The 25,526-nt window shown below is 37.9% G+C and overlaps 1 protein-coding gene across 2 annotated transcripts in view; it reads left to right on the plus strand.

Moving 5' to 3' along the window:
• Nucleotides 1-25,526, plus strand: part of LOC144967307 (serine/threonine-protein kinase NLK-like) — a 107,434-nt gene that overhangs the window by 65,851 nt on the left and 16,057 nt on the right. The window lies entirely within an intron of this gene.

Genomic DNA, 25,526 nt, shown 5'->3' on the forward strand with positions numbered 1-25,526 from the left:
TCACACAAACATATAACATAGAAACGATTGAGACATTGAGTATGCTCCGGTGTATGGGGTGAATTTTTAATTCAGAAAAGTGAGTGGAGCAGGCACTTATGTTGGTAACAACAAGATATGAAGTGAGTAGAAAAGTGCCAGAAGACAATAGAGAATAAAATTTTTTCGCGGCGGTGGTGGGGTTTGAACCTGCGACCTTATTGGTACGACAACTCCGCCTGGCAGGTGAGAGCGTGGCTCTACCGTGTGAGCTATCCACGAACACAAAAATATTCGTTTCAAACCCAAAGTCATTTCTAGATCCCTCTCTCACCCACTTCTTGAGATCGCCGATTCGTTCGCCCACCATCGCGAAGTAATTTTGACCAGCAGTTAAGCTTAATAGCCAATATTCTCATCACAAACATATAACATAGAAACGATTGAGACATTGAGTATGCTCCGGTGTATGGGGTGAATTTTTAATTCAGAAAAGTGAGTGGAGCAGGCACTTATGTTGGTAACAACAAGATATGGAGTGAGTAGAAAAGTGCCAGAAGACAATAGAGAATAAAAATTTTTTTCGCGGCGGTGGTGGGGTTTGAACCTGCGACCTTATTGGTACGACAACTCCGCCTGGCAGGTGAGAGCGTGGCTCTACCGTGTGAGCTATCCACGAACACAAAAATATTCGTTTCAAACCCAAAGTCATTTCTAGATCCCTCTCTCACCCACTTCTTGAGATCGCCGATTCGTTCACCACCATCGCGAAGTAATTTTGACCAGCAGTTAAGCTTAATAGCCAATATTCTCATCACAAACATATAACATAGAAACGATTGAGACATTGAGTATGCTCCGGTGTATGGGGTGAATTTTTAATTCAGAAAAGTGAGTGGAGCAGGCACTTATGTTGGTAACAACAAGATATGGAGTGAGTAGAAAAGTGCCAGAAGACAATAGAGAATAAAAATTTTTTCGCGGCGGTGGTGGGGTTTGAACCTGCGACCTTATTGGTACGACAACTCCGCCTGGCAGGTGAGAGCGTGGCTCTACCGTGTGAGCTATCCACGAACACAAAAATATTCGTTTCAAACCCAAAGTCATTTCTAGATCCCTCTCTCACCCACTTCTTGAGATCGCCGATTCGTTCGCCACCATCGCGAAGTAATTTTGACCAGCAGTTAAGCTTAATAGCCAATATTCTCATCACAAACATATAACATAGAAACGATTGAGACATTGAGTATGCTCCGGTGTATGGGGTGAATTTTTAATTCAGAAAAGTGAGTGGAGCAGGCACTTATGTTGGTAACAACAAGATATGGAGTGAGTAGAAAAGTGCCAGAAGACAATAGAGAATAAAAAAAATTTTTCGCGGCGGTGGTGGGGTTTGAACCTGCGACCTTATTGGTACGTATTGTCTTCTGGCACTTTTCTACTCACTTCATATCTTGTTGTTACCAACATAAGTGCCTGCTCCACTCACTTTTCTGAATTAAAACTTCACCCCATACACCGGAGCATACTCAATGTCTCAATCGTTTCTATGTTATATGTTTGTGATGAGAATATTGGCTATTAAGCTTAACTGCTGGTCAAAATTACTTCGCGATGGTGGCGAACGAATCGGCGATCTCAAGAAGTGGGTGAGAGAGGGATCTAGAAATGACTTTGGGTTTGAAACGAATATTTTTGTGTTCGTGGATAGCTCACACGGTAGAGCCACGCTCTCACCTGCCAGGCGGAGTTGTCGTACCAATAAGGTCGCAGGTTCAAACCCCACCACCGCCGCGAAAAAAATTTTTATTCTCTATTGTCTTCTGGCACTTTTCTACTCACTCCATATCTTGTTGTTACCATGAAATATTGCAACAATTAATTACCATCAGCGGTATCACAGATTCCTACTGACCGCTACCTGTTCCACCCATGGGTTGACCCCACTAATGGGGTCAGGTTGACCTAACACTGAAATACCGCTCAGAGGGGGAAATGCCACGCAGTGTGTGGCTCTTTGAACGACCTTGACCCTTCCGTCCATTAAACAGATAGCATTACTCCACATTAGTAGATTGAACTCAGGCTTAACCTCTGACCTTGCCAACTTACCCGGCTGACCTCAGCAACATAATAAATGCCTAAAATCCCTCGTCTTCTTTCTCTTCCGTGAAATCGTCGGCATTATTCTTGTTATTATCCCTTTGTTGTCTTGCTATTGCCTCCTATATTTGTCTCTTCAATATTGGCCTTGCGTCTGAACCTGTATTTGTCGTTTGGTACACATAATACATTATGGGTAAGTTAAGGTTTAAAAAAAATAAAATTATTCGTTTTGTTTGTTTGGTTGGTTGGTTGCTGGGGTTTATGATTTTGTTGTTGTTGTTGTTGTTGTTGTTGTTGCTTGTTTTGTCTTCTTTTTTATTTTGTTTGTTTTGTTTTGTTTTCTTTGTTTTTCGAGAGGTAAAAAATGAGGAACATTGTTAAACTTAATTTTGAATAAATGCTCTTAGGGGAGATAATCAGAGAAACAAACAAATAGTGGTCAACAAACTTGAAAGAACTCCGCACGCGCGCGCGCACACACACACACACACATGCACGCACACACATACACACACCCAGAGAGAGAGTGTGTTATCTCTCTATCTAACAATTATCGTCTCTCTGCTTTTCTATTTATCGATATTCCGTCGATATAATAATATATCTATTTATCCGGAGACTCCCCCCCCCCTTTCCTCTCTCTCTCTCTCTCTCTCTCTCTCTCTCTCTCTCTCTCTCTCTCTCACTCTCACTTTCTCTCCATCTTGTCCTACCCTTTAAGAATACTACGCAAATTCAAATATAGTAACTTTGACAATTAAATATACATGATATTATTTGTTCGTAGTTAGTAATGATTTTTAACAAGTCATCAAGTCTATCATGAAAGAGTCCCAACAGATGACGAATTGGACAGTTGTATACAGTCATTGATTGATGTTGACCATCATGCTGTCGTATATTGAAGAAAAACAAAACAAAAACAACAAAAAACAGCAACAAAAAATTAGTCAGAAAACTAGTCCTTCCTTCAAACACCAACGGATTAAATTAAACCTCACCAAGTCAAAAACTCTCACCTCTCTTCGAGGAAGTCTCAGGTTTGAGAGTTTTTAACAAGATGAGGGTCATTTTACTCCATCGAGATTTGAAGGACTAATTTAACTCACTCAACCCCAACACCGACTATATCCGTAGTTTACCCGGGTTACTTTTACCCATGCCTATTTACATTTTTCTGAGACAAATTATAGGCATAGTATCAAAGCAAAAGGTTTTTAGTTTTTACATGTTAATGGTAGTTGAATAAAACTATTTATGTACATGCTCATTTTAAATACATTTTTTTTCCAATTTTGAAAAGTGGCAAAATTCCTTAGGATTGAGTGAGTTAATGGACGACATTGTGTTAAGGGTTCATATCTGGTCAGAGTGACATACCATGTTAATGTGTAATGAACCAGCTTAATAATAATGAAATGAAAGCTGTTCCTTTGGTCAGAGCAAAATGACCCTCGCACCTTTTATTTCTCCAAGACTGGTCATAATCTGTCGCCCAGTTTGACATTGTAATTGACAATCCAGGCAGAACTAACGGTTTTACCACGGCACAAGATGTGAATACATAGTGGTGGGGTTGTCTCTTGTCTGGAAAATCGGACTTTTCCTTTGTGTTCTTCTCTTTGTTGCACCATTGGAAAGCGAGAGAGAGAGAGAGAGAGAGAGAGAGAGAGAGAGAGAGAGAGAGAGAGAGAGAGAGAGAGAGAAGAGGGAGGGGAAGGGGGGTGGGGGGAGACTTTCTGTTATCTCAGTAAACAACCATCACACCGTTCACCACTGTAGTTACCATAACAACCACCAACAACAAAACAACTACCTTACTCTCCAACTTGTTATGAAGAAATTCGATCTGCTTTACCAGTCTGAGACTGTTTAACAATAATAATAAAAATAAAAATTCAATCCCCCACCCCTTCTAAACGCTTCACTTCGTGTTTACACCCAATACCCCCACCCCATCATCTACCTCTCTCCGTCTCCCGACTCGTTTCTCCGCCCCCCTCCATTTACACAACACAGACAGTCTGGTCGGATGCAGACAGACAGACCTTGATCCAAATAAACCAAATACATTTCTTTTGGGATCATTATCATTTATTTTGTCCTGAGCGACACGGACTTCTTTAAACTCCATTCAACAAAAGCTCTAAAAAAATTTAAAAAGAAGAAGAAAGAACTGGTAATAAAAAAATCAATGTCGTATTGGGTTGTTTACTTAAAACTTTTGCTTCTGCTGTCAGGTTAAATTTCATTAATAAAAATTATCTCTCTTCTATCCGCCACAGGTCAAGTAAATAAAAAATAATTTTTAGATTTAATGTATGTATTCGCCTACGAAATGATCACCTTATGTACGTAGTATTACTATTAATTTTAACGATTGCATCGATTTGTATTCTTCTTCTTCTTCTTCTTCTTCTTCTTCTTCTTCTTCTTCTTCTTCTTCTTCTTCTTCTTCTTCTTCTTCTTCTTCTTCTTCTTCTTCTTCTTCTTCTTCTTCTTCTTCTTCTTCTTCTTCTTCTTCTTCTTCTTCTTCTTCTTCTTCTTCTTCTTCTTCTTCTTCTTCTTCTTCTTCTTCTTCTTCTTCTTCTTCTTCTTCTTCTTCTTCTTCTTCTTCTTCTTCTTCTTCTTCTTCTTCTTCTTCTTCTTCTTCTTCTTCTTCTTCTTCTTCTTCTTCTTCTTCTTCTTCTTTATCATTATCATTATCATCATCATCGTAGTCGTCGTCGTCATCGTTAATTAATTAATTTTTTTTGGGTCGATGAACAGGTTAATGCGGGAATGGTAAGGCCAGGAGGTCACATTAGCAGTAGCAGCATCATCAGTAGGATTACAATGCAGAAAAGTGAGTGGAGCAGGCACTTATGTTGGTAACAACAAGATATGAAGTGAATAGAAAAGTGCCAGAAGACAATAGAGAATAAAAAATTTTTTCGCGGCGGTGGTGGGGTTTGAACCTGCGACCTTATTGGTACGACAACTCCGCCTGGCAGGTGAGAGTGTGGCTCTACCGTGTGAGCTATCCACGAACACAAAAATATTCGTTTCAAACTCAAAGTCATTACTAGATCCCTCTCTCACCCACTTCTTGAGACCGCCGATTCGTTCGTACACCACCATCGCGAATAATTTTGACCAGCAGTTAAGCTTGAGCCAATATTCTCAACACAAACATATAACATAGAAACGATTGAGACATTGAGTATGCTCCGGTGTATGGGGTGAATTTTTAATTCAGAAAAGTGAGTGGAGCAGGCACTTATGTTGGTAACAACAAGATATGAAGTGAATAGAAAAGTGCCAGAAGACAATAGAGAATAAAAATTTTTTTCGCGGCGGTGGTGGGGTTTGAACCTGCGACCTTATTGGTACGACAACTCCGCCTGGCAGGTGAGAGTGTGGCTCTACCGTGTGAGCTATCCACGAACACAAAAATATTCGTTTCAAACCCAAAGTCATTACTAGATCCCTCTCTCACCCACTTCTTGAGACCGCCGATTCGTTCGTACACCACCATAAAAAATTTTTATTCTCTATTGTCTTCTGGCACTTTTCTATTCACTTCATATCTTGTTGTTACCAACATAAGTGCCTGCTCCACTCACTTTTCTGAATTAAAAATTCACCCCATACACCGGAGCATACTCAATGTCTCAATCGTTTCTATGTTATATGTTTGTGTTGAGAATATTGGCTTAAGCTTAACTGCTGGTCAAAATTATTCGCGATGGTGGTGTACGAACGAATCGGCGGTCTCAAGAAGTGGGTGAGAGAGGGATCTAGTAATGACTTTGAGTTTGAAACGAATATTTTTGTGTTCGTGGATAGCTCACACGGTAGAGCCACACTCTCACCTGCCAGGCGGAGTTGTCGTACCAATAAGGTCGCAGGTTCAAACCCCACCACCGCCGCGAAAAAATTTTTTATTCTCTATTGTCTTCTGGCACTTTTCTATTCACTTCATATCTTGTTGTTTAGGATTACAATGACACTAACGATCGGTCAGTGTGGTCAGGGTTAAAGGTAGCCATTGAGGTCATTGTCTGTAATGGAATCCCATGCAATCAAGTCGTCGAATCATAGAGGGGTGGGCGAGGGTGATGTATGAGTGCTAATGATCTCAATGGAGTTGGAAGACTTTTCTGCCCTCACTCAGTGGAGTCGTTGAGCATTGAATTCGTTTGTCACTACTGAGAGTTTCGAACTAAGGTTGCTATACTTTGCTTTGCATTTTCGTCGCCGTTGTCATAATCATCATCCTCAACCTAATCATCATCATCATCATCATCATCATCATCATCATCATCATCAAACCAAGCGACCAATCGCTACTGGTTGGACAGCGGAGTCCGAAAAAATCGCGACTGCACTCGGTCGACATCAATTCAATACGGTCCATTTGTCCTTGAGGCGAGTGCTCTACCAACTGAGCCAACATCACCCTCGTTTATTGTATATATATATATATATTATATGGAATAGCAAAAATCGAAATTCCCTTTTAAAATATAGTATTCATTGCCCAGTAAGATTAAAATAATAAAATCATTGCTGTTGAATAATATAATAGAATTTTGAGGAATACTTGAAGCGTCCTAAATGTCACTCTCACGTCTGCTTTGCACAAACTTAACTCTACGTGCTTTCGCGTTCGTAATAAATAACTAAATAACTACAGAATATGGAGCTCTTTATTCGTTTGTTTCATTTTGTTTTGGTTGAGACACGCCTCATTAATTCAACCAATAACAAAATGGGGAAGAAAAAAAAACTACGTAAAATCGCGAAGTCGTCTAGCTCAGCTCCCCTTTTTCTTTGTCATTGATCTATTTTTAGAGCCGTTCAGCCTTCAATCCACATTACGTCATTGTTAAGCTTTTTCTCACTCGTCATCGATTCACCCCCTCACCCCTTCTCTCTCTCTCTCTCTCTCTCTCTCTCTCTCTATCTCTCTCTCTCTCACTCACTCACTCACACACACACACACACACACACACACACTCTGTCTCTCCCTCTCACACACTATCTCCTGACTCTCTGTCTCTCTCTCTCTCACTCACACACACACACACACACACTCACTCACTCACTCTCTCAACCCCATCTTCTCCCCGCATCTCATTTGTATTTGAAATTCGCCTCTGGCATATTATGTTAGACAGAGCTTTCCTTAACCCCCCCCCCCCCCCCCCCCCCCCCCCCCACCATTCTCTCCCTTGCAGTCCCAGTTCAAATTTGAAGCAAGTAAAATTATAAAATAGTCTGTGCTGAAATTGAAATAGAAATGCTTTGTACTCTATATTATAATATGAATTTGTCAATGAAATAGCAGACCGTGCTGTCGAGTTGTCTAGTCCATGGTGACGTCACACGTATATTATTGATTGATTGATGAATACTACTGCATAATAAAGACCTTGTGTTTACATATAATACCGATTATCCGTCATATTATTGGTTGTGTTTGATTATGATGATGAGGGTTGTTTGTTTTTGTTTTGTTTTTTTTTTTTTTTGTTTTTTTTTTTTAAATCAACCTAATAACAAACGTAACACAATAAACTATCTCTCTGTCGTATTCTAAGAAGAAAAACAAAACGAAACCAAATCACACACACACACACACACACACACACAAATACATACACGCGCGCGCACAGGCACACGTTAAAAAAAAATTGCTAGCAAATTCGTCTTTCAAATATCGATAAGATTGAAACGGCCCCATCGTATCAACAAAAACAAAAAACAGTCCCAGGTTTGAGAGTCTTTTGACAAGATGAGGGTCATGTAAATCGATCGATATTTGAAGGACGAGTTATCTGGCCAAGTTTTTAAAATGTGTTTGTTTTATTTATTTATTTTTCTTATTTTTGTTGGCGTTTTTTTTTTTTTGTTTTTTTTTTCTCGTTTTTTCTCTGTTTTTTTTTAAATTTTTTTTTTTTTTACTTTCACTTTCAGATTACGACAAAAATACCATTATCTATATTTGTTTGTGGTTTCTCCAACTCTGTTATTTTGATTCCACTCGGCCTTTGGGCGACTTTATAACGTTGTGTTTGCATCAACTATTTATTATTTATTGACGAAATGTTTCCACGAGTCGATCCACATTCACATCCATCTAGATATAATAATCAATCACCCATCCGTCCATCCATCCATCCATCCATCCATTCATCCGTCCATCCATCCGTCCATCTGTTCATTCATTCATTCAACCATTCATTCATTCATTCATTCATTCATCCATTCATTCATCCATTCATTCATTCATTCATTCATTCATTCATCCATTCAGATGATGATGATGATGATGATAAAATTAATAATAAAGTGAATTATATTCTGTTAAGGGACAGGAACAAAATGAAACGCCTAATGTCAATGTTTATGATTATGAGATGAACGGAATGCCTTGGCATACTAAATAACAATATAATTTACCCAGGTTTAAATTATATACTTTGCACTTTCATGCAGGCACCCCCGTCCCTCACACCCAAAGAAATTCTCCGATAGCAAATGACAAATGCATTATTTCAGTGTCATTTTTATTCTTTTTCTTTCACATTTCACGGGAACAAAGGGTTACTTTTCAAAAGTGATAATAGAAGGTAGACATAATAATATAGACTAAACTCTAATCCCATAACAGTGAAGCTACTGAAGCTAAGTAATGAATACTTGACTTCCACAATCACCAATGAAATCACGTGCATCTCTAAATGCAACAATTTTATTGATTAATGAAATTGGGAAAATGCATTATCTTTTTAGTATGACTAAGTGAAAAAATACTGCAGTTCTATTTTAAAGAACAAAACCAAAACAAAAACAAATAAATAACTTGAGCTTTTATTTAGTTTATAGTTATATAAACACATTTAAATGGACAAATCAATTTCCAACGTCGCCCTTAGCTCAGTTCTAGCCTAACACAGTTTCCTTTGTGTTCGAATATTGATAATAAGCGATCATTTTTACCATCGTATCAGGCAAAGAGCTCTCTGGCTCTGATCATCATAGGTACTCACTCAACAGTTGTAGGTGCACATCCGCCGTTTTTGCACGATAAACAGTAAACAGATTCTGAACAAAGGATAGGGGAAAACCCCCATTGGCTTTTAACCTTTCACCTTCCAAGGTGTTCTTCGTCTAGATGCACCCAATGTTTGCAACATGAGAGAGAGAGAGAGAGAGAGAGAGAGAGAGAGAGAGAGAGAGAGAGAGAGAGAGAGAGAGAGAGAGTCGCAAAGAAGGTGAGAAAGATGGAGATGAAGAAAAGAAAAAGTGAGAGTTAAAGAAGGAAAGAAAATTTTACAAAGGGGCGAATAACAGGATAACATAGTGATGGTGTAAACAAAAGGGAACATACATTATGAGATTCAAAGAACGATAAGAAGGATTCAAAGAGAGAGAAGATAAGGAAGGAAAGAGAGAGAAAGAGAAGAGAGGAGAGAGAGAGAGAAAGAAAGAAAGAGAGAGAGAGAGAGAGAGAGAGAGAGAGAGAGAGAGAGAGAGAGAGAGAGAGCAAGGTTAAATTAGGAATTTTCAAGACTATTCCTGCCAGGAAAAGAAGCTGCTAGATGTCAAAATGTTGAATCTTTGAACAGGAAGATAAATAGGTGGTGATTGGTCCCTTTCATGATTGATGGAGAGTAGGCATTGCCTACTAAGAGTTTTCGGATCGGAAGATCCTGAGTTCCGAGTTTCGCTGGGCGCATAGTTGAGTCCTTGGAAAAGGCTCTTTACTCACATTCTCTCACCGTACGCAGGTGTAAAATGAGTCTCTGGCTGTTAACAGCGTTGTCTCTGTAAAAAAAAACCAAACAATTTTAATATCGCCTAACAGGCGTCTAGCCTCGTTCTATAGATAGTATGCAGATGACGTCACTCAGGCCTTTGTTATTGTTTTTGCCATCCGCGTTTGTGAGTTGTTCTCACTAAACTGTATTAACCAGACTATAAAAGTTCATGGTTACACAGAGTTTGTGTGTTGGTCCGTTATACTTCCGGGCAGTTGTGACCTGGCCAAATAGTAGTGTGTTGAAGCTTGGGGCCTCATGTAAAGCGCTTTGACCACGTTTTAGTGGATATTGCTCTGTATAAAAGCAAGTTGTTTTGTTGTTGTTTTTGTTTTTTTAAAGATAATAATTTAGAATTAATAATAGAAACATGGTTCTCTCTGTGACTTTGAGTTTGAAACGAATATTTTGTGTTGTGTCTCAATGTTTGGCCACCAAAAGCGCAGGGGTTTATTCTATTGTCTTGGCATGGCCACTGTGTGTACCACTTTTATAAAAGTATCATGGTTCTAGTTATGTTTGTGTTATATTGGATGCAATGCTGTCAAATCGCGATGGGACCAAGGCTCTCAAGTGTAAATCTGTAATGATTGTTGAACGATTTTGTGCGTGATAGCTCACACGTAGCGCTTCACTGCAGCAGTTGTTACATAAGGTCGCGTTCAAACAACGGCGTTTTTATCTTTTGTTTCTGCTTTTATCACTTCATACTTTGTCTCTCTGTGACCTATTTTTGGCCAATTTGGCCAAACACGAGGTCATCTGGCAGCCCTGGGTACACTTTAGTAGGTATTAGTACGGATGAAATGGACCAGGAAGTATCTGAGATGCATTGTCACAATTTTCGATTAACCAAACAACTTCGTTCGTATCTCTAAAAAAAATTCTAGGTCATCAGGACATCTGCAAATCCAAACTACCAATAATCTTGTTACATAGAATAGTTAAACAGCGGAAAAGGCGTGCACTTCATTTTCCTTTCCTTCCGTCCAACTAATCCAAACTCCCAATCAGTGCGATTTTTAAGTCACGTCACACGAATAGGATTCAATAGTCTGATGTCATGTCCGCCCAGCAACGAACAGCTTGGTTCTAAACAAAGAAAATCGGTACTTTTTATTCTTCATGCTGACTAGATAGAACTTTTTCACGTGTCACATGTGATCAGAATGTACAAAAGTCATAACATGATCAGATTTTTTAATGTTTTTCTCCTCTGGATACACTTTTATGCTCGGCGGAGAAGTATTTCACAAGGGCGTCCGCCATTGTTCTGATAGTTTAGAACCTGTTACTAAGTTACTATGCGTCGTTACGAGGGAAGTGATGTCACGACTGTTGAAGCGTATTATGTGAGACAAATGTGTCTCAGAAGGGTATTATATCGGGATGTATGGGATCTTGAAAAGTTAATTTAGAATGAAAATGGCAAGAAATACGAACGTTTTGTTTTTTTCAATCATATGCCATCGACTCTAATATTTTCCATATGCTCACAGACTAGACACTCATGACACCAATATAGAGAAGGCTTGTGTGTAGCACACTGTAGGTACCGTGCTAGACTCGGGTTTGCCCTGGGCCTATAATTTCTCAACAAGAATTGTAATATTTTCTTGTCTTTTCAAGTTCTTTCTCGTTTGTACCACAAAGAGAAGAGAAGAGAAGAGAAGAGAGAGAGAGAGAGAGAGAGAGAGAGAGAGAGAGAGAGAGAGAGAGAGAGAGAGAGAGGGGGGGTATTACTACGATAACAGAAACAGATCTGCCAATCCTGTTTTTTATCCAGGGATTTCCCCCGATTCCTTTTTTTTATTTCGTTAAAGTTTGATTGTAACTACGTTCGATTTTTTTCCCCCCCTCGATGATTTAATGGTGTTTTCTGATGCAATTTGACCAAGGTGCAAATATTAACAGGTCTGATAACCGGACACAATTATGGGCTTAATTTAACATCGTTGTAATGGACGATAACATTTTGCTTTGCTTTGAAAGTAACAATAATTTGGGTCGTCAGACCTGCAAGTAAGCACACAGAGGTCTAATCACATACATACTGACATTGTTAGTGGGTTGGCAGCTCTGTGATGATGTTATTCTTCCCTCTTCTTGTTCTACCCAATGATGTAACAAAATACCCGTCTTGTCTGGTCTCGTCCCGTCCCGTCTGTCTGTCATCTGCTGTTGTGTAGACGTCTGCTCCACCCTCCTCTTTTCCTTTAATAATTTGTAGGCTCAAATGGTAGTGACGCGCCACTAAGGAATGGAGGAGAGGGAGGTGGGGGCAGGGAGGGGAAGGGGGGAGGAGGGCTGGAGGGGTTAGAAATAAAATGAAAGATAAAAAGTTTCTCGCCCTAATCTCGTGACGATAATGGAATTATTAGCGGTGATGGTTATGCCCTTGATAAACTTTCAATAGTCAAATATTTATACATTGATATCGTTGCCCCACTTACAACTCACCTTTTGTAACCTCGTGTTCAGTTAAAGTTTAATTGTAACTACGCCCGAACTGTAGTCCTTCCCATTCGAAACAATTGATGGTATAGCTCTAAGAGTAAAATACTCACATGATAAATTGTCTGCTATTAATTTCTCTCTCTCTCTCTCTCTCTCTCTCTCTCTCTCTCTCTCTCTCTCTCTCTCTCTCTCTCTCTCTCCCCTCCCCCTCCCTCTCCTCTCTCTACATTGATAAGACACGATTTATTTTAGCCTCTACTTCGCCCATATTTTTTAAGAAAATAAAACCCGACGGGTATCAGTCTCAGGCTTAGTTTCTCGTCCAATATTAGATTTGTAATTTCAAAAACAGCTGAAGATGTGATAAAGCCTGACCCAATAGATAAGCCAAGTCTGGGAATACATATAAATCCTCCCAACACAATTACCTATCCTTTCAGGTATGTATTCAAGGCTGCCAATTTTCCGTATATTTACGGAATTCAGTAATAGATAGTGTGCGACTATGTGGTCGAGTGGTATGACACTCGCTTTCGGATCGGAAGGTCCTGAGTTCGAGCCTCGCTCGGCGCGTAGTTGAGTCCTTGGAAAAGGCTATTTACTCACATTATTTTACCGTACTCAGGTGTAAAATGAGTACCTGGCCGTTAATAGCGTTGGCTCTGTTCGGAAGAAAAATTGTAGTATCGCCTGACAGGCGTCATGTCTCGTTCTACATGTTACGTGTTGCTGCTGGCCAGGGACCTCTTGTAAAGCGCTTTGAGCTCAATAGATAAATAATAAAAATAAATAAAATTCTCTTTATTCATCCCATAGGGGAAATTTGTCTCTAGTGTCTATTCCAAGGGAAGACTGGAATAATTCAGGCGTCAGCTGCAGTGCAGCGCCTCAAATTGAGCTTGGGCGAGGTGGCTTGCTCAAGACCACACAGAGCAGCGGCGGGTGATCGAACTCGTTACCTTTCGGCTACGAAGACCGCTGATCCACATGCCATAAACCCCTCAGTATATTTTCCAATTACCAATCACCAGCTAAACGGCAAAAAGGAAGTACATTATAATAATGTCCTTTTATTGGAGTTAAGCATTCAGAAAAAGGACGGTCTATGTGTTTTGCGTAAAATTTCAGTAATTTTTCCTCACCCTGAATGAGCAACCCTTTGTTTTATTTCTTACACACGTTCATCCGACCACATCTCTTGTAAATCGTCGATAAGCGATTTATAATTAATGGATTGCAAGGCAGATCGAGACGCCTCGTCACCATGGCTATTACTTTTGAAAGTGTTAATTCCTATCGGATGGTAGGGCCTAAGTGTTTTTAATAAATTATATTAGTTCAGTGATAATAAGAAAACGGAGAAGTAGAAAAAGAAGATAATTGTTACCTACTCCATCATCGTGATCATCACTACCACGACCCCCCCCCCCTCCCCCAACCACCACCGTTATCGTCGTCTTTGCCATCATCACCATCCTCCTCATCATCCTCATCATCATCATCATCATCATCATCTTCTTCTTCTTTTTCATTGACATCATGACGATGTTTATTATTATTATCATTATTATTATTATTATTATTATTATAGTTGTTGTGTTTGCTGTTGTGATTTTTATTTGTATTAACAACTAACTTATTTATTTGTTTTTCTTGATGTTTGATATTATATATTATTATATTCAAAATAAAATCCCAATTCGTTCACGATTTATTCTCATTCTCATTATATTTATAATATATTTGATGATTGCAATATTAGCCATTTCATTAATATGTATGTCAATGTCACGTTGTTTCTTCTTACTCTAACAGATGTTTATTCGGGCTTTAAAATAAAACACAGTTAAAACTATTGTACATAATTTATTACATTATCGGGTTACCACTTAACTCACTCAACCCTAACACTAACTGGGTGGGGTTCCTACCTCCCATAGTGGGCAGGGAGGTACTTATTGTGTCTTCTATCCCCCTATATCTGTTTTCCAACTTGCATTCTGTCTTTGTCTTGGAATGAGATTGCTTTGTTTTGTTCGGGCTGGGAGGGAAACAGTCAAATGCGTAGTTTTTGTTTTGGGAGATGATTTTTTTTCCTTGTAAATCATCTCTCTGTTATGTATTATTATATTTGTTATAATTTATAATGTGAGCATTTGAGTTTATTCCTCTTAGTGGGGGCCGTGCTTGTGTCCAGATGAAACTTATTGGTGATCTCAAACTAAGTATATTGATGGTATGCTCTTGGAATCTACATCTGATCCCTATTTGTTCCCAGTTCCCCTTTGTCTTACTTTTTCTTGGATGCTTTAATTGTAATTCTAGAACTTTTTACTATCCCATTTTCTTCCTTTTTACTGGCGCTGATATAACCTAAATGTGTTGCAAGCGCCGTAAAACCCTTAAAACAAAAACAAACAAAACCTAACACCGACTATATCCGTTGTTTACCCGGGTTATTTTTACCCCTTGCCTATTTATTACATATTTTTTTCTGAGACCAATTATAGGCGTAAGTATTAAAGCTCATGTTTTTAGTTTTTACGTGTAAATGATAGTTGAATAAATCTATGTGCATGCTCGTTTTTTTTTAAATACATTCTTTCCAATTTTGAAAAGTAGTAAAAATTTCTAGGATTGAGTGAGTAAACCAGTTAACATTAACAGTATAACAGCACCCATTAAAGACGCGTATTAAAAAAAAAATTGGCTAGAAAACTCGTCCTTCGTATTATATCGATCGATTTAAATGACCCTATTCCTGGAAAAACAAAAAAAAAAAAAAAAATAATAAACTCTCACACCTGGGATCTCGCGAGGTTCCAGGTTTTTTAAAGAGTTTTTTTTTTTTTTTAATTTTTATTTTTTCCAAGGTAAAGAGGGTCATTTGAATCGGTCGATATAGGTAAAAGAAATATGAAGGACGTGTCTTTTTAGGCCAAATTTTTAGATACGCGTTTTTCCAGAGCACGGCAGGCAGTTTACTGCATAGAGAATACAGGCTCCTAGTCTGTGGTTTACTGGTTAACTCACGTAATCCTAGAAAATTTTGCTACTTTTCAAAATTGGAAGAAAAAAAAATGTTTAAAAAATGAGCATGTGCATAGATAGCGTGTCTAGTTTTGTTCAACTACCATTAACATGTAAAAATTAAAAACATTAGCTTTGATACTATGCCTAAAACTTTTCTCAGAAAAATGTAATAAATAGGCATGGGGTAAAAGTAACCCGTCAAACTACGGATATAGTCGGTGTTAGGGTTGAGTGAGTTAATGAGTAAAATAAAATAAAATAAGATTTTTTTAAAAAGCGACTGAATCGTGCGTGTGTGTGTGTGTGTGTGTGTGTGTGTGTGTGTGTGTGTGTGTGTGTGTGTGATTGTGGAAATGAGCCGCGTTTGATCTGGGCTTATTATTAGTATTATTAGCAATGCAAATTTAATCGGATTGGCATTACTGCTACACTACTCAATATTATGAGGTTATTTAATATCTATATCATCATTTATTATGTATGAGCCGATGCTCAGTTTGATGTTGATTATAACGTCATAATTTATTACGACCAGTTTATTTTATTTGTTTGTATTTTTTCGTTTTTTGTTTTGTTTTGTTTTGTTTTATTTGTATTGTTTGTTGATGTTGTATCATCATCATTAGCATTTTTATCGTTTATTTATTTATTTATAATGTATTTATTTATTTATTTATTTATTTATAATTTATTTATGTATTTATTTATTTATAATTTATTTATTTAAATTTATTTATTCATTTATTCATTTATTTATTTGAATTTCGACTCAGAAAATGCTTGATCAAATCAATATAATACAAATAGCCACAGCCACGATTGCTTTCCTACGTTCACACACCAATAATGTGTATAATACCTGTGTGGTTTTAGCCCATCGATTTCAAAGAATGACAAAAGAATTTATAGATGTAAAAGGTAGATATCTTGAGGATTATATTTTGATATAAGTCACCTCGTTTTATGATTTTGAAAACATAAGATAAACAAAAAAAAACAAACCAAAAAAAAACAAACAAACAACAATTAAAAAACAAAAAACAAACACACACACAACGAAACAAAGCATACCGTTTTTATTGATAAATGTATTTATTTATTTATTTATTTATTTTTTCTGATCGTTTATTTATCTATATATCCATCTGTTCATTTATTCATGTCTTTATTTGATTACTTGTTAATCACATTCTTGATCACATTCTTTGGATCCGCTGAGCTCCTACTATCCACTGATACTATCCACATAACTTTGGATGGAATTAGTTAGGGTATAATACCTTACAGTTTCCTGAAAAAGCTCAGGTGAACCGGAACCGTGTCGCCCATGACTTCTGGCCCCTGAACTCCAACCCATTGACCCAGTGTCCCCATTCCCACGCCGACCGACCAGTCGTAGTATAGTATTTAGTAGTAGTTGTCGTCGGAGAAGTTTTCAGTTGCTGCTACCGATAATTTTATTTATAGAACCGTCCTTTGTGCTGCTTTAATTGTTAGTTCGTAGTCTAAGTTGATTCGGAGAAGCCGAAAAAAAAATTAATCGAAAAATAAAAAAATAAAAATCACCCTTGTCATCTCGATGTATCACCCCCCCCCCCCCCAGATTTATTGGTATTTATTATAAATTATTTACTCATTCATATTATGTCTCCGCCCAATAATATCTTCTGCTTTTTATTTATTTATTTATTTATTTAATTTATTATTTTTTTTTTATTTCTTTTTTTATTTAATCTTTCCCCCTTCCTTCCTTTCACCATTCCGTCTTATTTTCATTCCTGTCTTTCTCCTTCTTCCTATCCCTCCTCCTCCTCCTCCTCCTCCTCCTCCTCCTCCTCCTCCTCATTTTATCATAATCATCATCATCATCATCATGATCGTCATCATCATCATCATCACCACCACCTCTTTCCCCGCCCTCCTCCTTCCACCTTCTCCCCCCTAATATTAATAAATGTAATTTCCTTGGTAAACTGAGACGATTGGGGAAACGGATATCTATAAAGTCTTTTTTTTTTCTTTCTTTCTTTTTTTTTTTTTTTTTTACGGTTCGGTTCAAATCCATACATTTTTTTAGCCACCAATCACGCGACAGATGTTCGATTGTATAACCCTACTACTACTACTGTCACTACTTGGGCATATTATCTTTGCTTGACTTTTCAATGTAGGGCGGCAGGTGGGACGTGACAAAAAGCATTGCAAAATAAATGAATGGCGATCCCGTAACAAGGGGGGGGGGGGGGGGGGGGCAATGGTGTGAGTGACGGAACCAACCATTCATGGCGAGAGTAAATTAAAATTCATCTCAAATTTTAACTCACTCAACCCTAACACTGACTATAATATCCGTAGTTTACCCGGGTTACTTTTATTTACCCCATGCCTGTTTATTATTTTCATTTTTATGAGACAAAATATAGATAAGCGCAGTATCAAAGCTAATGTTTTTTAGTTGTTGTTTTTTTTTTTTTTTTTTTTTTTTTTTTTTTTTTTTTTTTTTTTGCATGTTAATGATAGTTGAATAAAACTTTCTATGTACTTGCTCATTTTTAAAAATACATTTCTTCCCATTTTGAAAAGTAGCAAAAATATCTTGGATTGAGTTAATTTCACTCATTACGTTCTTATCAAAGATATAATGGTAGATGTAATCGTTACAACTATAATAAGAGCCGAAGGGGCGATGTGGCCGAGTGGTTTAAGGCATTGCATGGTGACCGGAATGTTCCGGGTTAGAGCCCCGCTTCAGGCTTTGTTTTGTTTTTTATTTTTTTAGGGGGTAGGGTGGGGGGGGGGGGGCGCAAGATTATTAACCCCCCAATTTTCCCATTTTGGACAACTTTGGTGATTCTTGTGCGGCTATGTGGTCTTGTGGTATGACACTCGCTTTCGGATCGGAATGTCCTGGGTTCGAGCCTCGCTCGGCGCATAGTTGAGTCCTAGGAGAAGGCTCTTTACTCACATTCTCTCACCGTACTCAGGTGTAAAAGGAGTACCTGGCCGTTAACAACGTTGTCTCTCTCCGAAAATAACTTGTATTATCGCCTAACAGGCGTCATGTCCCGTCCTACATGTTGAGTGTTGCTGTTGGTCAGGGACCCCTTGTAAAGCGCTTTGAGCACGTTTAGTGAATAGTGCGCTATATAAAAGCTCAATTTTTTTTAAAAAAAGCTCAATTCTTGTTGGCATCAAAGCTTTGTTTGATGGATTATCTATATTCCTTCATGGAAAACAGCGATCGATCTAACTTAGGCTTACTCGAAGATACAGCCGTAGGAAAATATGATGCCTGTACTGTTAGTCTAAAGTCGAACCCTGCTAGTAAATGTTTAAACGTGAGTAGTGTGTAATGATTAACATAATGAGATAATAAATCATTTGACGTGTAATTATGTGCTATTTTGCGGGTGGTTGGATGGGAGCATCACCCTTGAATCATATACCTATGATGTTCGCATGGGTGTACGATCCGATAGTGATGTCATTTCTTCTCCTCTTTACTAGCCTATCCTGCTTCTTTGGTTTGTGATTGTATTTTTGACAGGGGATATTTTTTTTTCTGTAAATCTTCTGCCTGTTTGTTCTTGGTTATTTATAATTTAGCTTATGATATCTTTAGGTTATGATTTTGATTTACATTTGTACTATTTTTGTTAGATTGCTTGTTTTTTTGTTTCAGCGGTCTCTCATATAACCTCAATTGTGTTGGAAGAGACCTAAAGCAACAAACAAACAAACAAAAAAAAATGTGCTATTTTTATGGTTATAATAATATATGTGTAATAGCGTGTGTGTGTGTGTGTGTGTGTGTGTGTGTGTGTGTCACCGTGCGTGTCTGTCTATGTGTGTGTGCCGGCTCGAAGAAAAGACTGTTGATTTTTAATTAAAAGGAAAGACTGTGAGTGATAAGTTTGATCTTGAACTGCAAATTATAATAATAATAGTGGTAGTAGTAGTGGTAGTGGTAGTAGAAGTGGTAGTGGTAGTAGTAGTAGTAGTAGTAGTAGTAGTAGTAGTAGTAGTAGTAGTAGTAGTAGTAGTCGTCGTAATAGTAGTCGTAGTAGTAGTAGTAGTAGTAGTAGTAGTGGTAGTAGTAGTAGTAGTAGTGGTAGTAGTAGTAGTAGTAGACGTAGTAGTGGTAGTAGTAGTAGTAGTAGTAGTAGTAGTAGTAGTAGTAGTAGTAATACAAGTAGCAGCAGCAGCAGCAGTAGTAGTAGTAATAGTAATAGTAGTAGTAGTAGAAGGAAGAGGAGGAGGAGGAAATTGCATTGTTTCTTAAGGAGCGAAAACTTAAAATTCATACTTACTTCCGATCATTTCCATGATCGCAACTCGTCCCATTCCAACATCTGTTTCAACCCGACGTGATGAGACCGCTTTGGGCTGTTCGGCTACACAGTTATGACAACAACTATGCCATTTGCCTTACGCTGCTGCCTGTCTGTAACTGAATAAGAACTGGGTTTCTGCGATAATTTGTTGATGCGAGGTATTATGCATTGTATTTACATAACCGATCAATTTCAACGTTCTCACCAAGGATGATAATAATAATTATGATAACGATAATAATAATAATAATAATAATAATAATAATAATAATAATAATAATAATAATAATAATAATAATAGTAGTAGCAGTAGCAGTAGCAGTAGCAGTAGTAATGATAATGATGATGTTTTGGGGTGTTCAGTCACATATTTATGACAAAAACTATGCCATTTGCCTTACGCTTCCTAACTGAATGAGTTGAGAACTCGGTCAATGCGAGTTATTTTGCATTGTATATATTTACATAGCTGATTGTAACGTTCTATAACCGATTTATAACGTTCTATCTAACCAAGTGACCGTATTTCGAGATATTTTTCTTAACTTAAAAAGCTAGATATAAAGTGTAAAATGGAGTCGAAATTTTAATGACAAATCATAAATTGTCACTTGCTAAAGCTGTGCGGCTATGTGGTCTTGTGGTGTGTGACACTCGCTTTCGGGTCGGAAGGTCTTGGGTTCGAGCCTCGCTCGGCGTATAGATTTGAGTCCTCGGAATAGGCTCTTTACTCACTTTCTCTCATCGTACTCAGGTGTAAAATGAGTACCTGGCCGTTAACAGCGTTGTCTCTGTCCGATAAAAATGTAATATCGCCTAACAGGCGTCATGTCTCGTCCTTCATGTACTACTACTACTACTACTACTACTACTACTACTACTACTACTACTACTACTACTACTACTACTACTACTACTACTACTACTACTACTACTACTACTACTACTACTACTATTACTACTACTATTAAAGCGCATAGAGAGTTGTCGTTAGTCGTGTTCAAGGAAAGAAATGATCTTATTGGTTCTCAACTATTGAATACAACTCACGATTGGTTTTCTCTTCGTAGTCGTCACCTTGTTTTTTTGTTTTTTGACACATTGGCAAGTGTCAGGCGAGGCTCATTCCTGACCTCCCATAGTGGGCAGGGAGGCATTCACTTACTGTGTCTTCTCTCTCCCTATATTATCCGATTTCCAACATGCTTTCTGTCTTTGTATTGGAATGATATTACTTAGTGTTGTCGTGGTCTTGGCTACTAGGGAGGGAAACAGCCTTGTAAATCATCTCTCTGTAGTGCTGGGATTACCCGCCCAAATCATTACCCGGGTAATACCCGGGTAGTGGTCTGATTACCCGGGTACCCGCGGGTACCCGTGGCAGGAGTGACTTTTGTCCCCAAAATTTTTTTTGTGGGGGGATTGGGGGGGGGGGGGGCTTTTTTATTTTTTTTATTAATTTATTATTTATTACAACAAATGAAGCGAAACTGAAGTAAGGAAAAAAGATAATTAACTGCAATGAAAAAAATAAATAAATAATAAATAAAATAAAAGTACCTGAGATTCCTTTAAAAGATAAGAACTAATATAATATAGTCTGAACCTATTGATTCCAAAATTGAATCAAATGTGTGTTAACAAATAAAACAAAAAAATCATTGTAATTGAAAAATAAAGTAGGAAAATCTTTTGAAAAAATGTCATGTAAATGTAAATATGTAAATAAAATTGTATTATTTCCAATTTTTGTTCAAAAATATTAAAACCGCCAAAAATGATCACTCTCAGTTCGGTTTCCATTTGTTGAAGCGGGTACCCGTTACCCGCCCCTTTTACCCGAGTACCCGGTTTAACTTTATTACCCGCGGGTACTCGCGGGTACCCGGGTACCCGCCCAGCCCTATCTCTCTGTTTTAAATTATTATATATTTTTGTTTCGAATGTATAATGAAAGCGTTTGAGTGTATTCCTCTCATTGGGAGGAGATCCTGTGCTCGTGTCTGGATGAGACTTGGGTGATCTCAAACTAAGTATATTGATGGTATGCGCTTGGAATCTACATCGATTCCCTATTTGAACCAATTGCCCTTTGTCTTACTTTTTCAAGGGTTGCTTTAATTGTGATCCTAGAGCTTTTATACTATCCCATTTTCTTCCTTTTTACTGGCACTGATATGACCTTAATGTTTTGCAAGCGCCGTAAAACCCTTAGAAACAAAACAAACAGACTACGTTCAAATATCCCTAAATGACAACAATACGAGAGCTTATAATTTAGCGATAGAGGTTAAAGATAAAATTCATTCTCTCTTAATTCTTTGCAGATCGAGAGATTTGAATATATCCATCCATCCATCCATCTATCCACCCACCCGTTTCTGATCTCCGTCTTTCCTTTTACCTATCTCTCATCCCCCCCCCCCCCTTCTCTCTCTCTCTCACACACACACACACACACAACACACTCTCTCTCTCTTTCTTTCTTTCTCTCTCTCTTTCTCTCTCTCTCACACACACACTCTCTCTCTCTCACACACACACACACGCCGCAAAATGTCAATCTGGCTTTGACTCAATCCTTGGGCACAATAACAACCCCCCAATCACAAATATAAAGAAATCTAGGCCAAGAGACGACCTCGTTTTGAGGTTGCACTGGTGACCTACTTAAGGCGTTGAAAACAACTCTGGGGCTCTTCCATCAATAATAATAATAATAATAATAAAAATAATAATAATAATAATAATAATAATAATAATAATAATAATAATAATAATAATAATAATAATAATAATAATAATAATAATAATGATGATGATGATGATGATGATGATGACGATAACGATGAAGATGATTATATTGAAAACAACAACATTAACAATAATAAAATCAAATCCAATGTTTAACGCTTCGGAAACCGGGATAAACTCCGGACTCCAAGGCCCTCGTGTTATTATTGGTATCATCATCATCAGCATCATCATCATCATCGTCGTCGTCGTCGTCATCGTCGTTGATATAATAATGATAATAATAACAATAATAATAATAATAATTATTATTATTATTATTATTATTATTATAATTATTGTTGTTGTTATTATTATTATTTTTATTATTATTATTATTGTTATTATTAGTATTATTTATTTATTTATTTATTTTTATTTTTTTATCGCTAAGAACCCTCTACTAGGTTAAACAGTTCCAGCGACCCAATTACGATATGGTAGTCAAGATGGTTCCAAAAATAAAATAAATAAATGTTAAAAAATAACCTCGACTGCACCCTGGTCATGGGTGAAAGTTCGCCGGAAAAATCCGGCATGGCCGGATTTTTATTTTTGAAAAAGAGGTCTCGCCGTTTTTTTTTTGTCTGGCCGGAATTCGAAAATGAAAAAAACCGGCAACTGTCGCCATTTATATTTAGTTTATACAATAGAGAATAAAATTTTTTTTCGCGGCGATGGTGGGGTTCGAACCTGCGACCTTATTGGTACGACAACTCCGCCTGGCAGGTGAGAGCGTGGCTCTACCGTGTGAGCTATCCACGAACACAAAAAATATTCGTTTCAAACCAATGCTATCTATTTTTATTCTCTATTGTCTTCTGGCACTTTTCTACTCACTTCATATCTTGTTGTTACCAACATAAGTGCCTGCTCCACTCACTTTTCTGAATTAAAAATTCACCCCATACACCGGAGCATACTCAATGTCTCAATCGTTTCTATGTTATATGTTTGTGATGAGAATATTGGCTATTAAGCTTAACTGCTGGTCAAAATTACTTCGCGATGGTGGTGAACGAATCGGCGATCTCAAGAAGTGGGTGAGAGAGGGATCTAGAAATGACTTTGGGTTTGAAACGAATATTTTTTGTGTTCGTGGATAGCTCACACGGTAGAGCCACGCTCTCACCTGCCAGGCGGAGTTGTCGTACCAATAAGGTCGCAGGTTCGAACCCCACCACCGCCGCGAAAAAATTTTTTATTCTCTATTGTCTTCTGGCACTTTTCTACTCACTTCATATCTTATTTAGTTTATAGTAGTTTATATAATTAACCGCACTTCTGTTTTTTCCTCTTATTGGTAGTTGCAGGATTTTTTTTTCTGAGCACCTGCCTTTGCAGGATTAATATCATTGAGTAACTTTCACCCATGACCCTGGTCCAGATACTGGTCTCTTCGCAAGTGATCAAGCTGGGTGCTCTACCAACTGAGCTAACGAAACTCGATTTGTTTGCTTGCGGGGCTTTGAGTATATGTAAAATACTCACGACATCTGCCAGGCGGACGTACTGACACACGAAACCCGTGTGTAACCTTAAACGTTTATATCAGTGTGATAGAATTTCGTGAGAACTAATCGTTATAATGATTGTCTACTAATGACAATAACAAAGGACTGAGCGACGTCAATTTCGTTCCATCTATATATTATGTGTTGAAAAGGATGTTTAACCTTAACCTCCAAGTTCGGGGGGGGGGGGGGGGGGGGGGGGGGATAAGAAGAAAAAGATTGACGAGTGGTGCGTCAGGGCTGTGTCGCTTGGATGAGATGGTGGGATGCTATCGTGGTTGGGACCGAGATCAATCGGGGTTTGAGTTGTTTCCATGGTAACGGATGGGGGTTATTATTCTCTTTAACTTTTTCCTCCCCTCTCCCCACCCCCTCCCCACTTCCCCACCACCACCCATCCCCTTGATCTTTTTATTTTTTTTAACGAGTTTTTTTTTTTTTTTTTTATCACAAAGGCACCTCTCCCGACATAGGCTACATAGTAGGCTTTTTTCATTAATTCATTCATCCATCCATTTATTCATTCATTCATTCATTCATTCATTCATTCATTCAATCAATCATTCATTCGGCCGTTCCTCATTAGCGAATTTCGAGCTTTGAAGGATGAGTTTTCTGGCCAAAATTGTTTTTTAATGTTTTGTTTGTTTTGTTTTATTTATTTGTTTGTTTGTTTTTTTGCTTTTTCAGATCCGTACATGTAGATATGTCTGGTGTCGCGTTCCAGACAATAATATAGAGACTATTCAGTATTTCCATAATATAAAGGACAGGGTTACATAATGCGTTCGTTATAGATCACCGGTTTTACTAGACCTGCCTACAGTTAAGAAACATTCGTAGAATTACGAAATTCTGTCTATCTATCTATCTTTTTTATTTATCTATTTAGCGATCTAAACTCCCCCCCCCCCCCCCAACTCGTCAAATTAAAATTCATTTAAAGCAACATGTCGCAGACACTTTTATTTCAATTTAATGCCTTTCAGTCAATATTTACTGGATGGGGTTCCTGACCTCTCATAGTGGGCAGGGAGGTACTTACTGCGTCTTCTATCCCCCTATAATATCTGTTTTCCAACTTGCTTTCTGTCTTGGTCTTTGAATGAGATTACTTGGTTTTATCCTGGCCCTGGCTGGATGCCCTTGCTGAGAGGGAAACAGTCAAATGTATAGTGATATTTTTTTCCTTGTAAATCATCTCTCTGTTATTCACTGTGTTGTTTTGTTTACATATTATTTTTGATTTGTAAACATTTGAGTGTATCCCTCTTAGTTACGGCCTATTCTTGTGTCTGGATGAGACTTTTAGATGATCTCAAACTAAGTATTTTGGTAGTGTGCTCTTGGAATCTACATCTGTTTCCTATTTGAACCAATTGCCCTTTTGTCTCCCCTTTTCTTGTGTACTTTAATTGTAATTCTAGACCTTTTTACTTTCCCATTTTCTTCCTTTTTACTGGCGCTGATATGACCTTAATGTGTTGAAAGCGCCGTAAAAC

Source organism: Berghia stephanieae, chromosome 3 (assembly GCF_034508935.2).
Source record: "Berghia stephanieae isolate SIO BIC M18660-M18661 chromosome 3, UCSD_Bste_1.3, whole genome shotgun sequence".
NCBI classification, from domain to species: Eukaryota; Metazoa; Mollusca; class Gastropoda; order Nudibranchia; family Aeolidiidae; genus Berghia; species Berghia stephanieae.